This window comes from Falco punctatus (genome assembly GCF_963210335.1).
Source record: "Falco punctatus genome assembly, chromosome: 2".
In the NCBI taxonomy this organism is placed as follows: domain Eukaryota; kingdom Metazoa; phylum Chordata; class Aves; order Falconiformes; family Falconidae; genus Falco; species Falco punctatus.
The window spans coordinates 113,077,113-113,102,658 of NC_137581.1; the positions used below are offsets into that span (position 1 = coordinate 113,077,113).

Below are 25,546 nucleotides of genomic sequence, written 5' to 3' on the forward strand. Positions count from 1 at the left end.
TCTGTGGAAGGGATTCTGGCCATCCATCTGTCCTTCAGTTGCTCCATCTCTGAGAGGAGGCATTTGTACTTGAACTTCAAGATCCCTGGATGAAGAGCCATTTGAAGCAAGGTGTTGTTTCCATGAAAAAAAAAAAAAAGAAAAAAAGAAAAAAAATTAATTTCATCATTGATTTCTAGTAAGACGTTTGCCTATTCCTAGCTTATTTTCATCATTTATATTTAATTACTGTTGATAAGCAAACAACATATGGCAAACACAGGGGAAAACAGCAGGAGGTAACTCATGGATGGGACCCTTCAGTGGTACTGAAACCTGCAGGAGCAGGGAAACCTGACATGGGATGAACTCTGGAAATGTTTTTAGGAAAACGCCAAAGCACCCCCCCCCCTCCTCCTCCTCCTCCTCCTCCTCCTCCTCCTCCTCTCCCCCAACACACAGAACTCAAAAGATACCGATCAGGAGCATCTGGTCTTTACATTCTGGAAATCAAAATCTGTTACATAAAAAACTAAGGGTACTTTAACTGTCAAAATTATTTTTATTTTTTTTCTCCTGTTAGTTACAAAGTAGCAGAAGAGAGGATACTGAAAACAGAGGATTAGCTATATCCTGAACTATGTAATTAAATCATATGAGACAAACTTCAGGTTTTATGTTCAAAAACATCAGAAAGATTGAAACAGTAGTTTAAAAAACCTCTGTGTTCATGGAAGAAGCATTTTCACAGGGTGTCATAAGGCTGGACTTTGAAATGCTGCAGATCCTCTAGGTCTGTATGGAGAAGATGAAGCTACAAGCCCAGCAGCAGGTCCCCTGTAAGAGGAGGAGGCTTCAAAGTACCTTGTTATTTGCCTCTTAGGAGCTCTGCTGCTGCTGGTTTCCTTGTCCAGACCTCTGCTCAGCACCAGAAAGAGATGGCAGCGCGTGGAAGAGCTGCATACGACCCACCCCCACTCAGCATGGCGTTTCAAAGTTGTTATAGTTTCACACCACTGGAAGTCAATGGAACTGGGGTTTTGCCACTGTACTCCGTCCATGTCCTTCCTCCATGGCAACGTGACGGAGCAGCTGACTTCCTGACACAGCAGCCTGCCTCTGAAAAATCAACTGCACCTTGCTTGGAGGATCAGCGCTACTTTAATATTAATTTACCTTGACTTCTATGTTCATTATGTTCATGAAAGCACTGTTCTAGCACTTCACTTGTTCTTAAGCTCCTTTCAAGGGAGCTGTTAACTTCAATATGGCAAATTTCCATTTTACAAGCCTGCGGGTCTACAAGTCTGCCTACACTTTCTGTTTTCTACAGACTTACCATCTTTACTGTTATGCAAATTAATTTACCTGAATATTCAAATTCAATACTGCAGTGATTTACATTTGAATGAATACCATCCAAATATATAGATATATACATTTGGGGAAGATGAATAGAAAACACTAGGTGGATAATTCTTGAAGTTGTGGGGTATTTTTATTCAGTGGTGACTTACATTTGATTTACATCTGATGTATTTTCTTTGCTTTCTAAAATTCATCATCTTTGTAAAAGAAAAAAAATGAGGTGTGGGTTTTAGGAGTGGGGAGTGCCTTTATTTTGTAGAAATGGGTATATCAGATAGAAGACACTGTAATGTTGAGCACACTTGCAGCTTTTGAAGTGCCAGGCTCTGGGCATGCTGACTGTTAAGTTTGTTTAGCACTATATTAGCTGTTGCCTTTTGCCAGGTCACGTCCTAGCAGGACATCCTCTATATGCAGAAATCATCTTGCACAGAAGTTTGTAACAGCTGATGTCAGAAAATAAGCCTGCAAAATAACTTGTCATTCTCTTTAAATAAAGGAAAACTACTGTAAAGCCTTAGAATGAATCCTGATTTAATACCAACAACTGAAATTATGACCAGATTCAGCGACAGGTATCTGCCTGCAATCATATTCTTCTGTGTAGGATGAAATAATAAATAAATAAATAAATGTAATAAATACAATGAACTTGTCTATTCAGAATCTTGGAACTGCAGATTGCTAAAGTACAGTTTTTCATTCTCTTAGATAGAGGTAGTATGCAAGACAGTCTTCCACCGCTGTCTTGATGAGGTTAACTCTTGTTGGCTTCCCTCTCCCTTTGAGGGATTCTGGCCAAGAAGCTACTAAACCCCATTTAGACAGGGCAGCCCTTAGCCCTTGCCTCTCTGCCCTTACTCCTCCCTCAGCTTCCAGGGAGACAGGAGGCCAGCCCAAGGGCTTCCCGTCAGTGGGGTGACCCCAGCAGCCCAGGATGGTTCTTTAGCTATTTTAAAGTAACATTTCAGGAAGAGAGCACCATTATCTAACACCATTTTTGTCACATGAGCATGGCGTAGGAGTGGTGGTAGCAGTTTCAAGGACTGGACTTTCATTTAATTCTCTGTTAAAGCCATTCTCATCGCATTTCTAGGCTTTTTGGGTGAATAAATAGGAATTACTTATGTGTTATGTTTTGCTTCTACAATTTTGGCTCATGGTAAAGACATCTTTGAATTTAGAGCATCTTTATTTCTAGACCTGTCCACTGCTGAACAGAAGTGCCACGCTCCAAGTACAGGTGCAATTCCCCAAGATGAAAACTGTGTTTCCCTGATGCCTAAGTGTGCCTGCCACTCAAGAGGAAAAATACCTGCTATTAATCATAGTCTTTGATTTACAAGTACAGGTTCCTTCTCTCTAATGGATCAGAATTTACACATCGTGTTTCCCCCCAAAATTAAATGTAGCTCAAAATGCCAAACACAAAAATATAATAAAACACACTTCTATTTGTACTTTATAACAAGAATGGATTTTTGTTGAGTCAGCTATACTGAATCATGAAGGAATACAGAATTTAAAAGTACATGAAGTGCAACAAATCAAACTTTCTGGTTTGTGGAGTTATTTACTAGAAACGTCAAATGTCTTTGCAAGATGTTTGATTGTTTTTTACTGTTAACATTGTTACCCAGCCTTTCAAGAGACTCACTTTTCAAAGCCTTGTTTAGACATTTCATCCTGTCATGGCGGAGAAGGTACCTACTAGCCTCTAATTCCCATAGCACTAGTTATTTGGCTTGATATCCTGCACTCACACAAAGAACATCATTCCAAGCATAAGCAATATGGTCAATGATGAAAAACTGTACATCCATCTAGGAAAGAGAAGTCCCTTTTGGAGAAGAGCAGTTTTTATATCTGGTGGCATACAATTCTGTACCTACACACACTGTCTTATGATGATACCTTGCTGCCAGCAAGAAAAAGTACGTAAGTGTTCCCATTAAAAAAAAAAACAAAACAAAACAGAACCCAACAACAAAACCAACAGAAAACCCCCACAAACCCAAACACAACACCCACACCAAAATCATGTTTCACTTTGTCCTGCAGCACTGAATAGTATGAGATGCTTTCTCAAAGAGTACTTACTCTTTTGCACTGAAGACTACTGCCTTTCAGATACTGTGAAGCCTTATCTCCATGACACTCAATGGGAAAAAAATAGTTGATAACCCTCTCATAAATTTCAACTGCTTCAATAAGGCATACTAACCACTTTCCTTTTCTAGTCCAAAAATGCTCTATCCTGTCTTTTGCAAATGCACTTGCCAAAGCCTCTGTTTCTCACTTTTATGTAACGCATGGCACATCAAAAAAGGTACCATCATGCCCTACTGAAACCTGGAATCCAAACCGCATCAAATATAGCAAAGTGATTATATTACTCAATACATGAAGAATGATACCGGCTTTCCAGGCTATTAATATTCAGGTGCCTGGACAGAAACGCCTTTGTCCAGATTGTAGCTATTACTTTTTGTAGACATGTCCTACACTATTTTACTTGTCTCCTAGGAGCCAAACACATGGCGGTTTTCCATTTCCAATGAACTTTTTATGTCTAGATAAGCTGAGGCTGTCTTTGGTTCATTGTATAGCATAAAAGTGACAGGTGCTAGGATGGAGGCATGTGAAACCAGACTTTTTTTCCTTTATCTGCTGTTAATAGCCTGTGGTCTTAGAGCCTGCACTGAAGCAGGGTTGCTATACCTTGAAATGGCAGTACATGTTCTCCTTAACACAGCCGTCAATAGAAATAACCCCCCACCACCACCTTCCTAGCCCCCTCGAGACATTTTAATAAGGCTGGGCAAAGGATTTCGCTGGCAAGCTGTTTGTGACTCGGTGTCAGCAGTGGCAGGCCAGAATTGTTGTTGACTTTATACATCAGAGCTCTTAAGACAAACACCTACTAATCTGAGCCTTTCGGATTATACTGGAAGCAGTCAAAACCAACTAGGAATTACTCTTTTTAAACTCCTGCCAGGTTCTATAGATGCAAAAAAGATTGACAGGTCAGGTAGCAACAATATCATTGTCTCAATTCTTTCTATGGTCATCGGGACATCTACCAGCTCTACGGACAAAATGGAGATTGGCAGAAGCTGAGAAAGAGCAAATTCATTGCTGTAAGGAGGAGACCATAACGTTCATTAGCTCACTGAGATTTCACCAAGTAAAGGTCAGGTGTCATGACAAAGGCCGGATGGGAAGTCATCTACAGATTCCCATTTGACTGGTAAAATGACAACCTGGTCCTTAAGCAAGGAGGGTATTTCCTTAGAGGGAAGAAGTGAAACTAAAAGTACTTTGCATGTGGAAATGAGAAATGAAGTTGGCTGAAGACTTCAAAATCAATTATACTTAGATAGCAGTGGATTCAGAGAAGTAATGAACTGAACATGCTGCTTTTATGTCTGCTAACATTTTCCTTAACTACATACCTAGATTGTAGGTCTGTAAAAGGCGGCATAAATCACAGCTGCTGTCTCTCTGGATGTTACCGTAAATAACACCACCAGCAGGCAGGGACTGTCTCATAACCTTTCTGTTCATTACATTAGCAAGGTCATCCATGTTACTGCTTCCTGCCCTGCTTCCATGGTGCAATTGTATTCAGCTACTCACTGTTTAGCTAAATCAAAGGTGGGAATATTAGATGTAATCCTAAAGAAAGCTGCTAATATAAACGTCTACAAGGGATTAACACACTGCTTTAATTTACCAATATTCTTAGTAATTATTAGCCAGTGAATCCATATTTTGCTGGGTATATGAACTCACGCATATGCATATGGGTAATGTATATCTCTTATAGATCTCCTCTCCACACTTCTTGTTACTAGAAACACACTGATTTCCTTCTGAGCATTAAGTGCAATGTAACAAAATAGAAAGTTGCCCAATCATTTGCTACTGGTGCAGAATTATGAACAGTTATTTTTCTGTTCCATGGCAAACCCAAATGAACATTAGGAAATATTTTTTTGCTGTTGGTTATTTTTGGTAGAGCTAGGAGACAGAATTTTATCCCACTGAATTTGGGAGAGGAAGTTTGCCTAAAGAGCATGATTCACTGGACCAAATGAAAGTCCAGATCCCCCAACGCTACAGTTCCCACACAGCAGAGGAGAATAGAACAGATCTACCCATCTAGCAACGGGCAGATACTGTTTAAAGCCAAACTGTCCCTCTTGGAATGTAGGTTCAGATTCTCTATAAAAATATGTATTCTATTAATAGTTGATTGGTGTGGGTCATTTCATAGTGTGATACAAGAAGTCAAAGCTCATACAGAATTTCTGCCTAAAATTGTCAGAAAAATCTCCCCTGTGTCTTTATATACCTTGATTTACAAAATTAAAGCATGCCTAAGACAGCAACGCACAATCAAAGGAATGCAGACCATTTATCTTAGAATATTTCTTGGTCTACTTCTGTTCGTTTACTAAGCAAACATAAACCTTTCAAAATACAGGTTTCTACAAACATTTCAAAACCCTATTTTGCAATAAGAAAAAAAAAAAAACCTTTACGTGTGGGCTCCTTGATAAGCTGCACAACATTCCAATTACTCCTATTTTGATTTAATTACTCCTTCTATTTATGTTGCAAACCACCAACAGTGAAAATTATGAATTACATATTCGATTATAAAATTCAGAATTGGTATCTACTCAGGCTGATTTTTTTTTGGCTGAAATTCAAGCATACAAGCTAACCATTTATTTGTGTATTCAGAAAAGTAAAAAAAAAGGCACAAAAACCCTCCTACAACTACCCCCTGCCCTGCTTCAATTCTGAAATAATCACCAATCAACCCAGATTCTAGCAATAAATGATTCATGTGTTCCATGTTTCTTGTCACTACACAGGCAGGAATTAAAACAGGCACCACGTAAATAATTTTCTCAGATTGATAACATTTTTTTTTAGCCTCAGTTTTCTTGAGAATAAAAGGCAAAATCATACTGAAAGTTTATTTTGCAATGTTATATAAAGCCCTACACATTAACTTTGGATTTCTCAAGCAATCTACGTCATGTAGATACAATACAGACTACTGAAAACAAAACCTCCACGTTTCCAGGACAACTCAAATTCTTGAAAAAGACACTGTTGGCCTTGCTAGCTTATGGCCTTGCCAACAATAATTTCTGCTAAATTAATTATTCCACAGGCATCCAATTTTTTTTTTCCCACCATCTCTAATGCATATTTATCCTTTAATGCACTACTATTGGTGAGTTTATTAAACACAAATATCAATTAACAATCTCACTAATACCCTGCAGCTGAAATATGCTTCCGCCATCAGCACTAGAACAAAATTGTGTGGTGCTAATATTTGGTCAATATCTTAAGTGGGTGTATCACTGGAACGAAATCCACCAAATTAGGATCAATCTGAATCAACTCATTTTTAATGCCATGTCACACATTTCAGCAGAGAAAGAGGTAAGAAAACGTAACGTCACTTAAGCGTGAACAAGTGAAAACGCTGAACTGCTGCTGGTGGTGCTGGCCCTTGGCAGGTGGTTGAGGTCTGTTAGAGGTGATGCACAGAGCAAAGGCACCAACAGGCACCAGGAGCCAGGCCTGATGCAGTTACCCACCCGGCTGGACCACCAGGAGTTGTGTGACTGGTCAAGACACATATTCTGTTTATTGTAAGGTAAAATAGAGAGCTGGTGCTTTCCAGAGCCTTCCACTTCCACTCGGGGGAGGAAAAAAACCCCCACAATCACAATAACATTAAAAGTTTGTTATGGGCACAAACCCAGAGATGCAAGTCATGAAAAGCTAGAATGTAAGAAGATGCCATGCAAGCTTGACTGTGGGTATTACTGCACCACCTTCAGTTAAACACACTCTGGTTTTGCACAAGTTCTCTCCTCTTGGCAGTGCACAGGACAGAAATCAGTTGTGCATGAAGCAGGTACTCAAAATTTTGGCCTTCTCACATTTCTTCCCTTGCCTTATTTACTGCAAAGTCTTCTGAATGATAAAATGTTTTTTAGTGTTATAAACTTAGCTTATTAAGTGCTTTGGGATCTCTTGCATTAGGGTTGCTATCTCTGAAAAAAAAAAAAAGTCACAATCCAGTATGTCATTAACAGTAGGCTCTTTATAAAATACATTGTGAAACTATTATTTAACTGCTTGGCTAGGGATGTTTTTTGCTTCAAATAATATGTCAAACATCTTAAGTAGGCTGAATGACATCTAAACATTATTCTCTTGCACACACGTGGTAAGAATTATTCTTACTGCTTTGTACTGTAGATCACAACAGCTCTGTCAACTTCTTGGTTTCAGTTTTTTTCTACACAGAGGCTTTAAAACATGCACTCTGGCTAAGATGCTAAATTGGCTATGTTCATACATCTCTGCACTTTAATAATTCTATTTTAATAAGAATATTCTAAAGAACATTGCTCAGGAATTAAGTACTCTGAATAGAAGGAACGTGAGACTTTGCTGAGCATCTTCTCCCTCGCAAGTGTGAAATACAACATACCGTGTGCTGAGGTGGGGGAGGGGAAGACTGAGGAGGAGGAAAAAAAAGATGCTGTGCAGGTTGAAAGGCTGCTACATGCTATAGCTAGGGGTTTTTTGGTCTCATAAGAAAAGTTGCTGAGCCATGTACTCACAGATAGTTTTGTGAGACATGCCGTACTCCTGTGCCTTTTATTCTTGTGCTGTCTTCTGCTATCTGTAGAGTTGAGGTATTGCCCTCCATGTGAAATATGCTTATAAGCAAGGACAGAGTTGCCTGCACTGAAAAGCCTGTTTCTCTGGTAATTCAGTAGGGCCATATGACATTCCAGAAGGCTATGAAAGAGAAAGGACTGCAAACATGTGATGTGTCTGAGGGATCACTGCAGCAGATGAAGAATGGGCAGCAGAATTAAAAAGGATGGACTGGTTAGCACTGTGTTGCATCCCTAGAAGACCAAGAGACTGGTTTATTTCTATGGGTCACACAGGAGAAGCTTCATTCACTTAATCACATACACAGAGGACTCTGCTTTTGAAGCTTTAGTTTTGCTAGGAAAAAACCCCAAACAAACAACTGGCTGTTCTGTCTGTTCGTATCCACATCTTAAAAGCCAAATCTATGGGTTGAATATTTCCTTCACGTCTTAGAAATGTGACTGCATTGGTCTGCACAGCCTGCATATAGGACACATAAATGCTGTTTTAACAAGATTTTTTTCCTCTGTCAGATGTAAGAAATACAATTTAAAACTGTGCCAGCAGATACATGAAAGTCCAAAGGTTGGCAATGGGTAAGCTGAGATATATCAAAAAGTTTACAAGCCAACTTCCAAAAGATGTTTAAAAGCCAAAAGATATATACAGACAACACAAGGAGCTGTCATCTGTTTTTAAGAAATCATTGGAACAAGGCAGCAACCTCTCCCACTGATGTTAGTGTGCAGAAGAATAACACTGTGATGTGCGAACACATCTCTCTCTTATTCAAAGGCCTTGCAGAGCACCAGGCCAGTGAAAAATGTTCTCCCTGTTCAAGTCAGTTGTCCTCCTACATAAAATAAACAGCACCACACTAATGATCTATTTTGGAGAGAAATAGACAGATAAAACCTGCAACCTTCAGTCACACAGGGACTACTTAAATATTTCTACCATCCTGAGTGAAAAAGATTTTCTTTTAAGGATCCCCAAAAGACCAAAAAGTTATAAACATTGAATTACCTTCTTTCGTAGATGAAAATATTGCATATTGTGGAATCATGTTTGCTCAGAAGGAGACTACCATATAATGTAATTTTGATCTTTACTATCATGAAGAAAAATGTCAGCACAGTCCTGATGCTTCTGCATGGTCTAAATCCTGATCACTTCCATTTTCACCCAAAGTCCTAATGACTTAGTCTGCTCACAAGTCTGAGAAAGAATGACCCATCTCAGACAAAAGATGACATTAAACCCCAGTAATTCTGAAGAAAACTGGTCTTCAGATAGCTGAATTAACACCTTCATAAGTTGAAAGACAAACAGGACAATACCATCAGGCTCATACATTTCCACTGGACAGAATCCTTGATATCAATGGAACTCAATCTCCAAATATCGATGAAACAGCTGTAAAGATGAAGGTTTGTTGGGAAAAGACAAAGTTACAGGTTGTCCGACTATGGCAGGGTAGGAAGACAGACTCTGCTTTCCCTCATTCTGAGCAAAGGGGACCAGGATGACTTTGCAATCCATCCTGAATATTTCCTCCCTTTCCCATCCTGAAGTGGGCTACCACAGTCCCAGACCTGCTGTAACCACTGTGAAGCTAGCACAGGGAAGGAGGAGAAGAAATGCTCAGGAAAGACTCCTTGGGAGTTCAAGAGTTTGCGTGAACTCCTTACACCCAAGTTGCCGCTGCCTCTTGAGGGAAGGCAGTTCCATTCTTTCTCACCTGGAAGTCTTCAGGATAAGTTAAGCAAGCAGAGCAGCCATGCACTGGACAGGAAAGCTAATTAGATTCACTTTCCATATAACAAAGTTTACAGATGAGAAAGTTCCAGCATTGAGTACTGTGAAGGCAGTCACCTCAGAAGCTCTTTTAAAGCTGACCCTCTGCAGTAAGTCACCTGTAGCGCGCTTGTTCCCTGCTACTTTGAGCTGTTGCTGTGATTTTCTGCCCTTGGCGGTCAGGTAGAGCCTTTTTCAGAGCTGGCCTTTTAACAAACGCTTCTGTATTCACCCCATGCTGTCTTGCTCTCATTAGCTGACAGAATCACCTGCAGATGATATATCTTTGTATCATGCTTTTATGCCAGATACACTTATTATTCTTCTGCCTTGTAATATGACATGACAGTTATTTATGCCTAATGTATAGTTTTAAGTTCTGCTTCGTATTCACAAATCCACAGACACCTGTGGCTGTCACTTGCCTGTCAAATTATCAGGATGTTTTCTTTGACAAGCAAAGAAACTTGAGCTTGACTAAGATAGTTGGTAGGGAAGGATTACTGAAAAACAAACCAAAACCAGCAACAAAATCCACACCCCACAAAGTCAGGTAAACAGCAAAAACTGCAAAAAAATCAGTGGAGCTCCCCCCTTAAAAAAAAACCACAAAAAAACAACAACAAACAAACATCAATAATGAACCAAGGTAGTTTCATGATGTAGTTAGCCTGCAGCTTGCTCCATAAATACAAGTCGTTCTTCACACACATCCATACAACTCCCAGCCTGCCATTCCTAGCTTGCTTGCCTCCACACCTATAATTCTGCTCTGCATTTTCTTACCAATAGATGCTCCAGCCAAAATCATTCAGCAACAAAAACAAGTTTTACTTAGCAACAGTTTCCAGGCAAGATTTGCCATCCAAACCCACTGCAGAGGCATTTCTCTGACTTAAACAAAGGAATGCCAAACCTATTAAGACACTTAACGCAAAGCCTATTCAAAATAAAGCAGTCTCTCTCTACCCTAAAAACTGTAGCCCTTTTCGAAAAAATATTTAACAACAAGCAGGAAAGTAAATTTGCATTGCAGCAGGCAGGAGATCATACATCTACTGGACAGCATCTGCAAGACAACCAGGGAAAAAAATACAGTTGTATAAGGAACATTTCAGCTGAGCCTTGGAAGGGGAGCATTCTTGATGTTAAAAAGCTCCCAGAGGATCTTAAACTACTTGAGTGTTCCGCAGCATCCCCACACAAACACACAAAAGAGAAATGTTCAAAAAAGCAGTATGAAAGAAGGAGGGGGAAACAATACCCAAGAACACCGATGAAGAGAGCTAGAGGGGAAAACAGTGAATTCAAGACCAAAGGTCTGGCAAGAACAAAGATTTTTACATAGTATTATGGGGTAGGCATGGGGCAAGAAGGTGGGGTTTTTTACTCTATCAATCAGCTTTTTGTTGTTGTTGTTGTTGTTGTCTTTTCAAACAAACCTAAACATCCTGAGCTCCAGCAATATAATACTAAAGCATACATGATGAAAGAGGAAGATATAATAATCATGTACAAATATAGTCAGGTGAATCTGACTGAAAACCAAGGAAAAGGTTTTTCAAAACAGTTGTGACGACAGGAAAACATCACTGCAATGACTACAGCAGAGCTCACGCAAGCACGAATCCTTACACCGCTGTTTATGTTTATGATTAGAGCAGCACTGGAAAACAAGCCATCAGGTATGAGGAAGGCCACTAATGCAGTTACCCTGGGCCAGGCAGCCAGGTGCAGGACGCCACTTATTTACACCAGTTCTTCAGCACAGACAAAAAGCATTTAGGATTACACATAGACGTAGGCAGCATTGATAACACCAGAGATCTGCCATCATACATTGATCAGAGGTGCATAACTCTAACGAGCAGGCGGACCATTAAGAATCCATCATAGAAATACAAGCCACATTTAATATATTACCCACAGGCATCTCCTGTCCTGCCTCTTCCACACCTGTTTCTCAGCTCCCTTTCTGTCCACTCCCACCACCATACTCACCCCTTGTTCTCGTCCAAGAAACAGAATCTTCTTGATTTCTCCTCAGGAAGAAGAATTGTGTCAGGAGGAACACCACTATAAGGCTGGATTAGAGGAAGAAACCCATGGCGGAACTGAGTGCTACAGATACTCAAATACATACACGCAGGCACTGAAGAACACGTCAAACCTAAAATGGGATTTTATTGTCTGAATACAATGGAGGAAAAGGACCCAAGCCTACTAACTGACCGAACAGGGCCTGACTCACCCAGTGAAGGTGCTGTGAAAGAGGGTGTTTACAATCTGAGCGGTCATGGCCTGAGTAACTTGTGCTAGTTGACCCTGCTTTGAGCAGAGAGCTGGGCCAGGTGATCTCCAGAGATGCCTTTCCACAGCAATGATTCTCTGACCAGCCAACATAAGACGGAGAGGATAGGCTCCAGCCAGCAAATACAACAGGGAAAGAGTAGCACTGCCCCCAGCAGAGGACTAGGACAAGAGGCAGAGGCACATATTTGGTGAGATCAAGTTTAGATCAGAAATTAAGATATATTTCCCATTGACCTGAATAATGAGACTTTGAAACAATCTTTTTGGAGGAAGAAGGGAGCAAAACAATATATATTTGTGTATGTGTGTGTATATGATGGAGCTTAATATACATGGAGTCAAACACACATATCCAGGTTAATTGATAACCATGTCATTACTGTAGACTAGGAAAACACCAAATGTGAAGCAGTAGACAGGGTTGTCCAAGGCAATATGTTTTTATATTTACACCTCTTTCATTGTAGAAAATATCATATACTAAACAGCAAGCAGTTGATTCTGTTGTAAAGGCAAATTTTCAGAGTGGGACTGTGCCTCGGCACCCTCATGACAGACATCGATAACCACATCACAGTTCAAGCTGCTACCTGCCTCCCTCAGAGGACACGTATGCTGAGAAGGCACGTGGCTTTAGACTTTGGTGAAAAATTACTGTGGCAAAGGAACCCCCAAGGCCAAACAGAAATGTGTCAGCAAAATAGCACGAACAACAACAACAAAAAAAACCCACTGCATTTCTGAGGAAGCCAAAATGACCCATAATGTGTGTGGAGGCCAGCAAGAAACTGAGAGGAGAGCAGAAAACAGCTGAGTGCAGTTGCTGACTGACTCTCAATATGGTGCAAAGGATGACCTGGCATTTGTCAAATCCTTGATAATCCCAAGGGCTTTCTATCAGTGCCCATCATCTCTGGCCCATCATCTCTGTGTGTGCTGGGGCATGGGGGGGAGGTGAGGCTCCCTATCGTGATATTTCTGTACACATTAGCGTACGCAGTGCATTAGATGCGGTTCAGGAGCAGATCTTCCAATTCAAATTCATCCAAAAGGAACGCAGTTCAGTGTGAACCAAAGTGCAGCAGGACAGGGAAGACCAGAAGATCCACATCAAAAGTGCACTGCTGCCTCACACAGAGATGTTGGCAGGGATGCACACAGTGACCACGAGGATCCACCTAAGGCGTACATTCCCCATCAAAATGATCTCATTCTGAAGTATGAAATACCCTAGACTCCTAAAGAGTTTTGGCTTTACTAATGCTGAATGTCTGTACAGCACTGAAACATTTCTTCTAAACAATGGACTTTTAGGAACTCCCTTCTATAGAACAGCCGCCATCATGAAATATGACGTTTGGAACATACCCAAGAGTAAAAGTTTGAGGTTTCCATTTCATATCTGGTTAAGCGTTGTATCAACACGTTGTATCTACTGCCACAGCTCCCCATGGGACACGCTGCTTACACAAGAGGAAGGAACTCAGAGCTGCAGACAAGCTATGCTGTAGTGAATTCACAGACTCGTTTCCCCAGACGTGCATGAAATCATTGCCGTCTCACTGCTGGCATTGATGTTATTTCTTTAGCAAATACAATTACCAAGTATATTGTATTGGTAACACATTTAAGTAATATCATGTGAATATCTAGATTCTCAGTGTTTCCAAACTTGGAGCCCTTATTTGAGATCAGACTCTTTGCCTAAGTTATTAAAAATTACCTTAATTATCCAGTTATTACCATACGATTTTGTTATTTTTTTACTATGCCTTCTGTTATACTTCCAACAGACTACTTTACAAACATCTCTTTATAAGCAGATAAGAATTCAATGGAAATAAAAAGGGTTAAGGAAAGCACTTGGCATGTTTAGTTGGAGAAAGGGTTTCTCCAACTTTTTTTTAGGGTCCAACTCTTTTAGGGTCTCTGAACACTTGAACATGATTACTGCAGCATGAGCTAAGAGGCTTCAGTGCAAATTGTGACAGCAGGCTAGAGACTGAATACAACAGACAAGAATCTGCAGGATTTATTTTAAATCTTTTCAGATTTATTTATTTTTTTTTGTCCACAGAGAACAGAAAATACAGCTTTAAGTTTGGAATTCTGGTTTTCTTTTTTTTTCTTTTTTTTCTTTTTTTTTTTTTATTTAGAGCATAATAATCTGATGTTTTTTCCTTCTTTTTTAACAGAAGTATAAGGAAGGAAGTTTTGTTTGGCAATTTCCAATTATAAGCTTTATAAGAGTTCTTAACTGTAGTATTTGAAATTCACCATCATTCAAGACAAAATGTCAGATTCATTTAATCACAGATACGGTCAAATAGGGAGTTCTTCTGTCTCCAGTTATTCTTTAATGAGAAACTCTTTCACCATAGGTATTTACCACGGAGAATGAGAAATTTAGGAAAGGATATTTTAGTATAACACAGGTGAAAATTATAAACCAATATTAGTTTATATCTTCTACCTGCAACAGTATCTGCGGCCAACCTAGGGGAAAAAAATTGCTACTTTCAATTTGGCTGCCATGGTAACAAGAAATGGTCCAATTTATTGCAGTTATCACAAATGCTATTAATCCTGGGGATAACGACGGGTGGCAATGAGCCATACCGAGCAGGATTATTTTCTTTGAGTTTTTGCTAAGGGATTTGGGAAGAAATAGAATAACCAGTACTGAAGATGATGGCTGAATAGGGACATTGAAAAATGAGTTAAAACTGAAGACCTAAGCAAGGTCTTTGTTCAAACTGCTGTACTGAATGGCACTGATCACTGACAAGGTGAGGCAGAAGGCTACTTGCTTTTGGTAGATGGAAACAAGAGCAGTTTCGCTGGCTGCTGAGGTACAGTAACAGTTTTCTGAATCTGTAAGCTTGGTTTCAAGCATGGTTTTGCTTCCCATCAGGACAAAATGGGACCTTTCTTAACTCTTCTGTCTTTCCTTTCTCCCCTTAAACTTTTAATGGAAGAACAGGCTGATTTATATACCCTCTGCCCCCATACCAGGGAACCCAACCACATTGGATATTTGAGATGAGATTTCCCCTTTGTTAGAACCACAGATCATTCAGATGGGAAGATCTCTGGACATCATCCAGTCCAACCTTCTGCTCAAAGCAGGGCTAGCTTCAAAGTCACACAGAGCTGCTCAGAGCTTTATCCAGTCACGTTTTTTAGTACATCCAGGAATGGAGATTCAACAGGCACCCTGGGCACCTGCTGCAGTATTAGACCTCTCTCACAGTGACTTCGCCCCCAGTTCTCCTCTTATTTTCCATTGGATTTTTCCTGTTCACAATTTGTTGCCCCTTTGTCCTCCCCTTGTGCACTGCCAAGAGAAGCCTGACATCATCTTCTCTCTGACATCCCTCAGGTACTTGAAGCAGCAATTACAACCTCTCTAAATCCTTTCTTCTCCAGGGAGAAGAAATCCAGCATCAGGCCACTGAGGGCACTGATGGGTCTTACTGGCCCTGCTGCAGCCTTCCCTGACCCTGACCATGGACCCAAAGATCCCATTTCAGCCTTGCCAGGGGCCATTAGTCTCCACCTCAGCAACATCATAGGTATCTCCAGTCCTGTCTCCTGAACAAACCTCAGGTGCATACTGCAGCCTTGTCCTTGGATCTTCCTCCACTTCCTGCTGTTGAACCCTCTGGGTGGTCCCTGATCTTTGTTCATCTCCTTGCCATACCAGAGTTATCAATGTGTCCCATCAGCAACACCCAGCTCTGTCTGTCCCCCTCAGACACTGTGGGGCCCATCAGTGAGGCACCACAACAAGCACTAGGGTCACCTCCACTCCCTGCGTGGCCTCTCACAGAGCAGCCCCACTCCTGCTCCTTCCCAGACCTCTTAGCTTCAAACACCCCCCCCAGTACATACATTCAGATGCATGGATGCAACACCTGAATAAGGCAAAGCACATGCTCTACTCTGTGGTCTTCGTCACTCCTAGGGAAAGGTACAATTACTCCAACTAGAATTAGCTGATGGATGTCACAGGAAAGGTTTCTCACGTACATGCATCCTCTGGTCTTGCAAAGCTTTTCCAGTTTGCATCAAAACACTAAATTCACATTTTTTCTTCCACCATCCTGACATTTTTGGATTAGAAGAAACATATGAACAAAAAGGTCTAATTCCCCTTCACTTGACAGGAAGAAGCTGAATTTCTTTTCTGTTACTCCATTGCTAAAAGGAGAGAATTTCCACCAGGTTCACACAAGCAGTTGCTGATCAGTAATAGCCTAAGTTATTTTATTGACCTAAGCAAAATTTAAGAAACACTTCAGGATAACGATCCTTGCTGTAGACTGTTTTCATAGTATTTTAATAAAGTATCATCATAAGAAAATTACTGCAAGATGTCTATTATCCAGCATAAAGTGAAAGTACAGTCATTATTAGAAGTCAAGACTTTCAAGTAGCATGCTGTGCTCTTCAAGTCAGAAATATTATAGGCTGCAGGAAACAAAATTTATACCTTCTGCTCGTATTACGCTACAGAGTAATAGGAACATATACCTCAGAATCTGTAGGATCAGCTGAGGCTCAGGGGCAGAGCTCCAGCTTCTGAGTAAGGGTTTCAGGTCTGCAGAATTGACCAAGAGAGCTACTATTTTCCAGGCATGTGACCATGATGGAATGTCTTTCCACTCAGGCCTAAAGGATCATTGTCTCGCTCCATACTTCTACACCTTCATCTCCTGCTGAACGAACAGTTTATTAGAAACTGTTCAACCTACTGTTCCACAGCATGTACCTTTGATGTGCAATTTGCAGAGAACCTCCTCGTCTTGAAGCCCCTGGTTGATGAAACATCTTTGATCGGTTGGGTGGCTTTTTTCTTTGCTCATTTACAAATAAATTTAAATTGTCTTTTGTCCCAGAGGTATGACAGCTGAGCAATACAAACACATGCAGCAGTACACAAATGAAAAAAGATATCCCAAAACAGGAATAATTACTAGTTAATCTTTATTCTTATAAATCAGTCATTGGCAGGAGAATGTAAGTATAAGATACTTTACTGTCACTAACTAAAGATGCTTCTGAAATGTAATATGCCAAGATTACTATAGAAATATGCAGAACTGGCATATGTTATTGAATAAATACTATCATACATATTCATTATAAAGCTAACGATGTACCAGCAAAAGATAATTCTCACTTTGCAAGTGATTATGTGGGGCCTTGGAACACTTACCCTTTAAAGAGGGAATGAATGTAAAGGAAAAAGAAAAAAAGCCATTCCCAAACAGATACATTTGTAAAGAAGTCCTATTGAAGCAATTTGCTGTTTGGAAAAGGATATTCTTGTGTAAATGCATGAAAAAAGCAAACATTATTTTAATTCTGGCAAATAAACCACAGAAATGAAACTTCAAAAAGTTGGCACAAGAAGTACCAAAGATTCCTCTGGGCTATATTTTAATTTCTTATTAAACAGTAGAATTGATTAACTTTCTTTGAACAAATGATGTCCAATAATTTTAATGCCAATGAAAATTTGTAGGGGGCAGTTGGTATTAAAAGATTTAACAAAAGTTTTTAATACAGATAATTGTTTTGCAAACGCATCGTATTAAATGCCTCACAAAGGTTAATTGTTACCCTCAAAAGGTGATAGTTAGGCATTTATCACAGTTCAATTTACTTATAGAAATGTATCTGTATTCAGGATTATTAAAAAAATATCATATTCTTAAGATAAAAAGGGACTTCCCAGCATACAAGTTTGCAGGAGAACATTTAACATTCCAGCCTTCTAAAGAAATAATAGAAGATGCATTTCCACTATCTTCATATTACTTAATACTACAGATGTCTTCAATTGGCACTACATTTTTGTTAATATATGTTTTCGCCCGACTTGGATCAAAGCATTTCTTTTTTAGCCACCTGAAACAAAATGAAGCAAAAAATACAGTGGTAGGCAGTAGGAGCTTCCTCTCTGCCCTCAGTATGCATGCTGAATGGACAAGAATGCTAAGTTCTGAGAAAGTGAAGTAGTTTAAATCAAAACTGTCAGAACAACCAATACCACAGTATCTCACATAAAAAGCCTTAGGGAATTTTCTTTGGAGATGGAAAACAGTTCAAATCTGCTTACAGAAGAGGGCTCTGAACTTTAGTATTTCTCACTATCCCTTACTGAGTCATAAAACTTGATCTTCTGGTGAAGCCTTCTTTCCCAATTAAAACTATTTGATACACATAACCTAAATTAATAAGAAATTTTGTGAGATCTAAAGCCTAAGCTTTTCTCCTGATGAGAATGTTAGCTGAAAGCCATTCCAGCCTTGAACTACAACATTAATACATAAGTATAAATGAAAAAAAAACCAACACAAATCTATAGGGATATCTTATTTTACCTTATCATAAGATTCTGTAAGGCTATTTCTTCTCTTTCTTTTATAACCAATGCCTCAAATCATTGGTGCTGGTGTTATCTGTATCATACTGCTGCCTGAAGTTGAATTTTTGTGGTAAGAGTTTCTTTGGGTATGGTGGTTGGGTTTTTTCCCTCCTTGGGAGGGGTGGCAGTTGTTTTTTAAGAGAGTCAGCCAATTCAGGAAGAATATCAGAAGAATATAGTTCCAGTTCTTTTAGGAAGGAAAAAATATTCTCTAATTTAAAAACACTCGTGTCTCCTTTAAAGCCAACTGAAGGATGGGTAGAAGAAAGGAGTGTGCCCCTGATGTTGGAAACACATAATTTTATCTGTTCAAATTTGGCAAGTTAAATGGCTTTCAAAAGTCTGAGGTCACATATATAGTCAGCAGACAGCATGAAAAAAACAACTCGTTTTCAAAGACCATCAACAGCATTAGCCAAGCTCCAGCTCCCCGGGGAAGCTGAAGCCTGACCTTTCTACCCCCATTGCTATCCTGCAGTGCAGCAAGCAGAACTGCAAGGGATGAGCAGGGTTTTCCCTATAACCTTCACAGGTTTGAAAAGAGGTATAGGAACACGAATACCATCTTATGTCCATGACGAGCCTGACACTCCTAAGCTCCCACAAGGCGTGGAAAAAGAGGATGGCTTACTTCAAAGGGCAGGAGGGATGTCAAAGCAGACAGATGGAGGAAAGGAACTGAAGACATGTTGGTGTCACAAAGCCAGCTCTGGCTAGCCAAGGAGACAAAGCATAGCACAGGTGGCTGCATAAGGAACCAGCTGGGTGAGACACAGAAGGTGGGGTTAATTTCACCTAGCTCTAGATGTCCATCTGTGGATTACTTGCCCTTCTTTCAGGGGCAGGTGCTAGAATGCAATTTTATTGTTATATTTTAGATGCCATCTGTGGGAGACCAGTTGAATTCTAGTCATCTATTTCTTTCTTTTGACTACACAAAGGAGCTCCGTGCTACTAGTTCAGACATAAATGTCCAAATTTTAGAGTTAAAATTAGGATTCTAACTCAGCAGGAAAGACCAGGACTGGGAACTCAGGGCAATAAGAACAGACTTGTTTGCGAGAGTATTATTTTTCATTATTGCTCAGTCTGAAATCAAATTCTCATTTCAGGGTACTGAAAGTCAATAACAGCTATGTTGTGAGCACAAAGTGTGTTATTTAGTGGTAATATCGCTCAAAAAGGCATCTTGAAGCAGGCACCCAAATTTAGAAGCACTTTTGATGTAATCTTTCTCTCTTTCGGGCCCTTATCTGTAAGATGAGATAGGAGTACTTCATCTCAGCCATGTTTGTAGCCAGTAAATTTCAGGGGAAGTTTCCAAAACAGAGTTTGAACAGGCCATGATAAGGAAGTCACTGCACTATTTTTCAGATAGCAGTAGTCATCATTAAATAAAAGTCTTCCAGTGTGAACAGCAAATAAGAAGATTCGGGGTGGGGGAAGGGAATAGTAAACGAATATTAAACTAATCATAACATATAGGGGAAAATACCTTCTTTTCTTCTTAATAAATTTGCAACATCCCTTTCTCCCTCTCCTTTTCCTGGGTCTCAACTATTCATTGAAAATCTAAACTCAGTGTCTACAGAGCTCTTCTCCAATAAATTTGCCAACTAATACAAAAAGTTTCATGCAACTTGTAACAATTCAAGATATGAGAGCCTGCCACTAAGCACTCTAAACAAGAATATAGAGAAGAGGACTTTATTGATGGTCAGTTGGATGAAGTTGAATTATTCCTCCGCCGTCCCATTTTACTTGGTGTTAGGTATTTTGCTCCTAGATACACATTACTATCAACAAATCCTTTAAAATCGAAAAGTGCACATTCAATAAATTAATCTTGTTCTCCTTTCAATCACACCTGCAATGCTGCATACCCCTGTTAGGGAGGTGGTTAGACTTTGCAAACTTTTGGAGGGCAGGAGCAAGTGTGTGGGAAAGGGACACCTGTTACAGCGTACAAGAAACAAAAGACATTTCGTTGTGCCTGAAGCTTTCTTGTTCAGAAGAAACTATAAAAGTTTCAATATAAAAATAAGTCAATGATCAAAATTTTAGAGGCTTTTTTCTCCAAATACTTAAAGGAGATACTCCTAATACCCTGTAAGTTCTCCCAGCCACCTTTTAGCACTTCAGCAGTCAACCAGCACTGAAGTAGGACAGAGGTAAAAGGAGATAAAAACATCTCTGAACTTTGGATCAGAGTTGCAAAGCAGCAGCTCTTTCAGAACTAAAAACACTCTGGTTGGTATCATTGGCAGTAATCTTCAGATAATTGGGTCAGGATGTATTCATCTACCAATAAACCCATGTTAACTTCAGCATCAGCATATCTCTAGTTGCTTTCTGTGAACTCTGCAAAAGAAACTGTCATAAAATAAATACCTAACACCTTCCTGCTCAGTATTTAACTCCATCTACACACTCTATAAGAAGTGAAGGTGTTTGGGACTCTTAGCTCGTACTTACTGCTTATATGGAAAGGACCAACGGAACAGTTTCTTAAATGCCCCAAGGGTTACAAAAGCATGTAGGTGAGAACAATGCAGTAATTTACCATCAAATCTGTGGGCTTAAACCTGTACAAAAGAAGAAGCAATAAACAGTTTATGAAAGCTAACAGTTATATTTGATTTTGTTCAGAAAAAACTGTATCTCTTTAGAGATATTGTTATCAAACAAATGTCAATCCCCAAAATTATTCAGATTAAGAATTTCTTGGTTCTATTTGATCATGTTCAGGAACAAAACAGTTTTAGAGCGAGGAAAGGCCAATATATTTGGTTGCTCCAAAAATTAAAAAAAAAGAGCTACCTAAAAGCATTTTCCATATGAAGTTTCCCAGACTTTATCTGTCCAGCCTTCCTCCAAGTGTTCAAATAAGCCACACACCATGCAGTACCTCAGCTGTGCCGTACAAGGTACCAATGACTTTCACAAAAATAATTAATAAAAAAACAATTTCCCTCATTACCAATTAATACAAGTCTATGATTTAGGGAATATGTGGGTCCACTGCTGAATGAGCTGGGTGCCCTCTTAACCAAGGACACAGAGAAGGCAGAGTTACTGAATGCAGCCTTTGCTTCGCTCCTTACGGCTAAGGCTCAGGGGCCTTTACTGGTAAGACCTCAAGAATGCCAGACCCTGCGGGCAAGAGAGGAAGCCCTGAGAAGGGAAGGCTTTCCCTTGGCTGAGGACGATCACGTAAGAAAACTTGACACCCACAAATCCATGGACCCCAGTGGGATGCACCCCCCAGTGCTGAGGGAGATGGCAGATGACATTGTCAAGCCACTCTCCATCATGTTTAGAAGGTCGTGGAGGACAGGAGAGGTGCCTGAGGACTGGAGGAAAGCCACTGTCACTGCAGTCCTCAAAAAGGGCAAGGAGGACGACACAGGAGAAAACTACTGGCCTGTCAACCTCACCTCCACCCCTGGAAAGCTGAGGGAACAGCTCATCCTGGAGGTCATCTCAAAGCACGTGGAAGAAAGGAAGGTGATCAGGAGCGGTAAGCATGGGTTCACCAAGGGCAAACGCTGCCTGACCAACCCGATAGCCTTGTGTGATGGAGCGACTGGCTGGGTAGATGAGGGGCGAGCGGTGGGTGCTGTCTGCCTCGGCCTCAGCAAGGCCCTTCACAGCGTCTCCCATGACATCCCCAGAGGCCAGCCCAGGCAGTGTGGGTGGGCTGAGGGGACAGTGAGGGGGGCTGAGAACGGGCTGAACGGCAGAGCTGAGGGGGCTGTGACCGGCGGCGCAGAGCCCAGCTGGAGGCCTGTAGCTCGCGGGGTTCCCCAGGGCCAGTGCTGGCTCCAGTCCTGTTCCACTTACTCACCGGCGACCTGGACGGAGGGGCAGAGGGCACCCTCAGCACCTTTGCTGGTGGGACAGACTGGGAGGAGCGGCTGATACCCCAGAGGCTGCGCTGCCATTCAGGGAGACCTGGGCAGGCCGGGGCGTCGGGCGGAGAGGAACCTCATGGAGTTCAGCCCAGGCCAGCGCAGGGTCCTGCCCCTGGGGAGGAACAGCCCCAGGCACCAGCACGGGCTGGGGGTTGAGTGCTGTGTCTGGTTCTGGGCTGCCCAGGCCGAGAGAGACAGGGAGCTGCTGGAGAGGGGCCAGCGGGGGCTACCGAGGTGATGAGGGGACGGGCCCGTCTCCCTTATGAGGAAAGGCTGGGGGAGCTGGGGCTGTTCAGCCTGGGGCAGAGAAGGCTGAGGGGGATCTTACCAATGTCCACAAACATCTCAAGGGCGAGTGTCAGGAGGCTGGGGCCAGGCTCTTCTCAGTGGTGCCCAGCGACAGGCCAAGGGGCAACGGGCACAGACTGCAGCCCAGGAAGCTCCATCTGAACATGAGGAAGAACATCTTTACCCTGAGGGTGACAGACCCTGGCACAGGCTGCCCAGGGAGGCTGTGGGGTCTCCTTCTCTGGAGACATTCAAAACCCACCTGGATGCAATGCTGTGCAACTTGCTTTAGGTGCCCCTGTTTTAGCAGGGGGTTGGACTAGATGATCACCAGAGGTTCCTTCTAGTCCTGACCATGCTGTGACTCTATGAAGTACACTACATTCTCCATTAAGCAATTATTCTACACATTGTAGATCTACTTCAAGGGTTCTCTAACATTCATATACTTAGGTAGAGTCAAACTGGCTTTATATAGCTAAAAACATTGTTCTCAAGGACCTGAAGTTCAGCCAGTTTGTCCAATGTGCTGAAATTGTTGAATAACATAACTACGCAACTCACCCTGCAGTATTTCTTTAATTTATGAGCTGCAATTAGGACATGAACCAACTGCACATTTTTGTGTGACTCAATTAATTGCCAATACTCTTGAGGATCATTGAAGAACCTCATTAAAAAGATCATTAAGAACAAAACCTTTTGCCTCTACTTAAAGGTAGATTTTCCTTCTGCCCAAGGCCTGCATATTTCTTTTCTTTAATACTGGCCAAATTCTGTTTCCATCCATTGAACATGATTTCTAGAGTTCCCTTGTACATGACAAAGCCTTCACTGGAGTTTTTAAAACCTCAGGCCTACAATCTTTGATCTGTGCTGATAAAATTAATGAACTTATTATATCTGCCACATCTACTTACTTTTTTTCTTTGATTTACTACTCAAATGGAGGGATGGAGGCTTTTTTGTTTGTATTGACATAAAACATGATGGACTGAAAATACAATATATACAGCAATTTCAGTTTTGTTAATATTGAATAATGTATTTGTACAATTTATGTTACCATCTGCAAAGACTCTTATCCAATCTCTGCAAAGCCCTCCACTGTTCTCTTCTTGTAGATACAGACAGTAAAAGGTATGGTGCACATTAAATTTACCTTTGATTAAATTAAGCAAGAAATGCAGGCTAGAAAGCCCATCTTCACAAGCATGGCTGCATGCTGTGTCTTGGTGCCAACACACTAGGTTGGTACCAGGCAAGTGCTGTACCAGGCTATACGATATACAAGGAAATATAATTTTTACAAACCTGGATTGGCTCCTATAATGCCAAAGGGTTAAAAAGAAAAAAAAAGGGTGAGAGGTGGCTGGGGAGTTAGGAAGAAGAGGAGAAACTGTAAGTGACCCAGTTAAAATGATGCTTTAAGGGAATGTTTAAAGCTCTGGAGAGATTGTTTTAAAGGCAACTGCAGCAATTTAAAAGTTACTGCTCACAATCCTTTTTAAAGACCCCACTGGTAATCTGTGCCAAGGGATTACAAAGCAACTCCACACCACTTCATCCAGAACGAGATGGGTTCACCCAGATCACTGTGATCTGAACTACCCCACCAAACCTGAGCTGTCAAGGACTTGCATGCGCATACAGCCCCCTAACACAGCTCAGCAGAGGGTAGGATTCATATCAAGTGCTTCAATGGCTACACCAAATCTGCAAGAAAGCATTTATCTGTTCAAGATAAATCTCCCAAGATCAAAAATTAATGGAAGGAAGAATGAAATCTGTGTTCCATATTTCCCTACATTCCCCCCCCCCCCCCCCCCCCCCTTTTTTTTTTCTCTACCTTTCTTTTCTTTATGCCATATCAAGTCATTTCAGTTAGGGTGTTCTACTTATCAAGGAATGGAATAGCTGAGAATGTATTTCAAGTGACTAGGAATGAGCTAATATCCATGCAAATAATATACCATAAAGGATCTGTCCCATAACTGGATTCTTACTACTACCAAAGCTGTCACTTGTTCGAGAAAAATTCTGACAAATAAAAGATGAACAGGATTTGTCTTAATATTAAGTTATCATGTTCCATTTTAGTCCTTCCAAAAACAGAAGACTTTTGAAAACAAGAATATTCAAGAACATTGATTATGTAGACAAGTTTTGCTGGTTTATCTGCAGTCTCCCCTCTCTCTTCATGCTGTTTGTGGCAAGGCTATTAGCACACTCTCTCAGACGCACTACTACTTCTTTCTGGTTCTTCAAAGCCATATATGGCCAGTAACCCAGTCCAATTTGTTATCCCTTATTTAGTTTCATAAAATACAACTTGTGCATCATTTATTTTATAATAGTTTATTTTATTTGTGCAAGAATGCTTCATTGAGATTCAAAAAAAGTGGGTTAACAAAGCTGCAAGCACACATTGGCATTCGAAAGGCTATAATTTTATCTAAGCCTTCCTTTCAATTAAATGGTATTGGCAAAAGCCCAAGGTACAGAACCTAGAGCTAGATCCTGCTTGCTTCACTCTCCAGCGGGTATTACCTAATGGAATTCATGGGGTTACTTAACCAAGACCAGTGGATGTTCATCAGCTGTAGGGCATATAGGCAAGACATGCCACTGCCTGGGTTTTTAGTCGCATTACTGACAACAACAGTGCTTTTTTTGCATTGATGGATGCTGCAGCAGCCATCGTAATTATTTGTTTAAAGCATCAGAGTCCAATTATGAAATA

The 25,546-nt window shown here is 40.8% G+C and overlaps 1 protein-coding gene across 1 annotated transcript in view; it reads right to left on the reverse strand.

Moving 5' to 3' along the window:
• POU1F1 (POU class 1 homeobox 1) overlaps positions 1–24,587 on the reverse strand; it is a 73,695-nt gene extending 49,108 nt beyond the window's left edge. The window contains exon 1 of the mRNA XM_080376578.1: positions 1–24,587. The gene's annotated coding sequence lies outside the window, so the exon portion shown is untranslated.
• Positions 24,588–25,546: the final 959 nt, after the last annotated feature.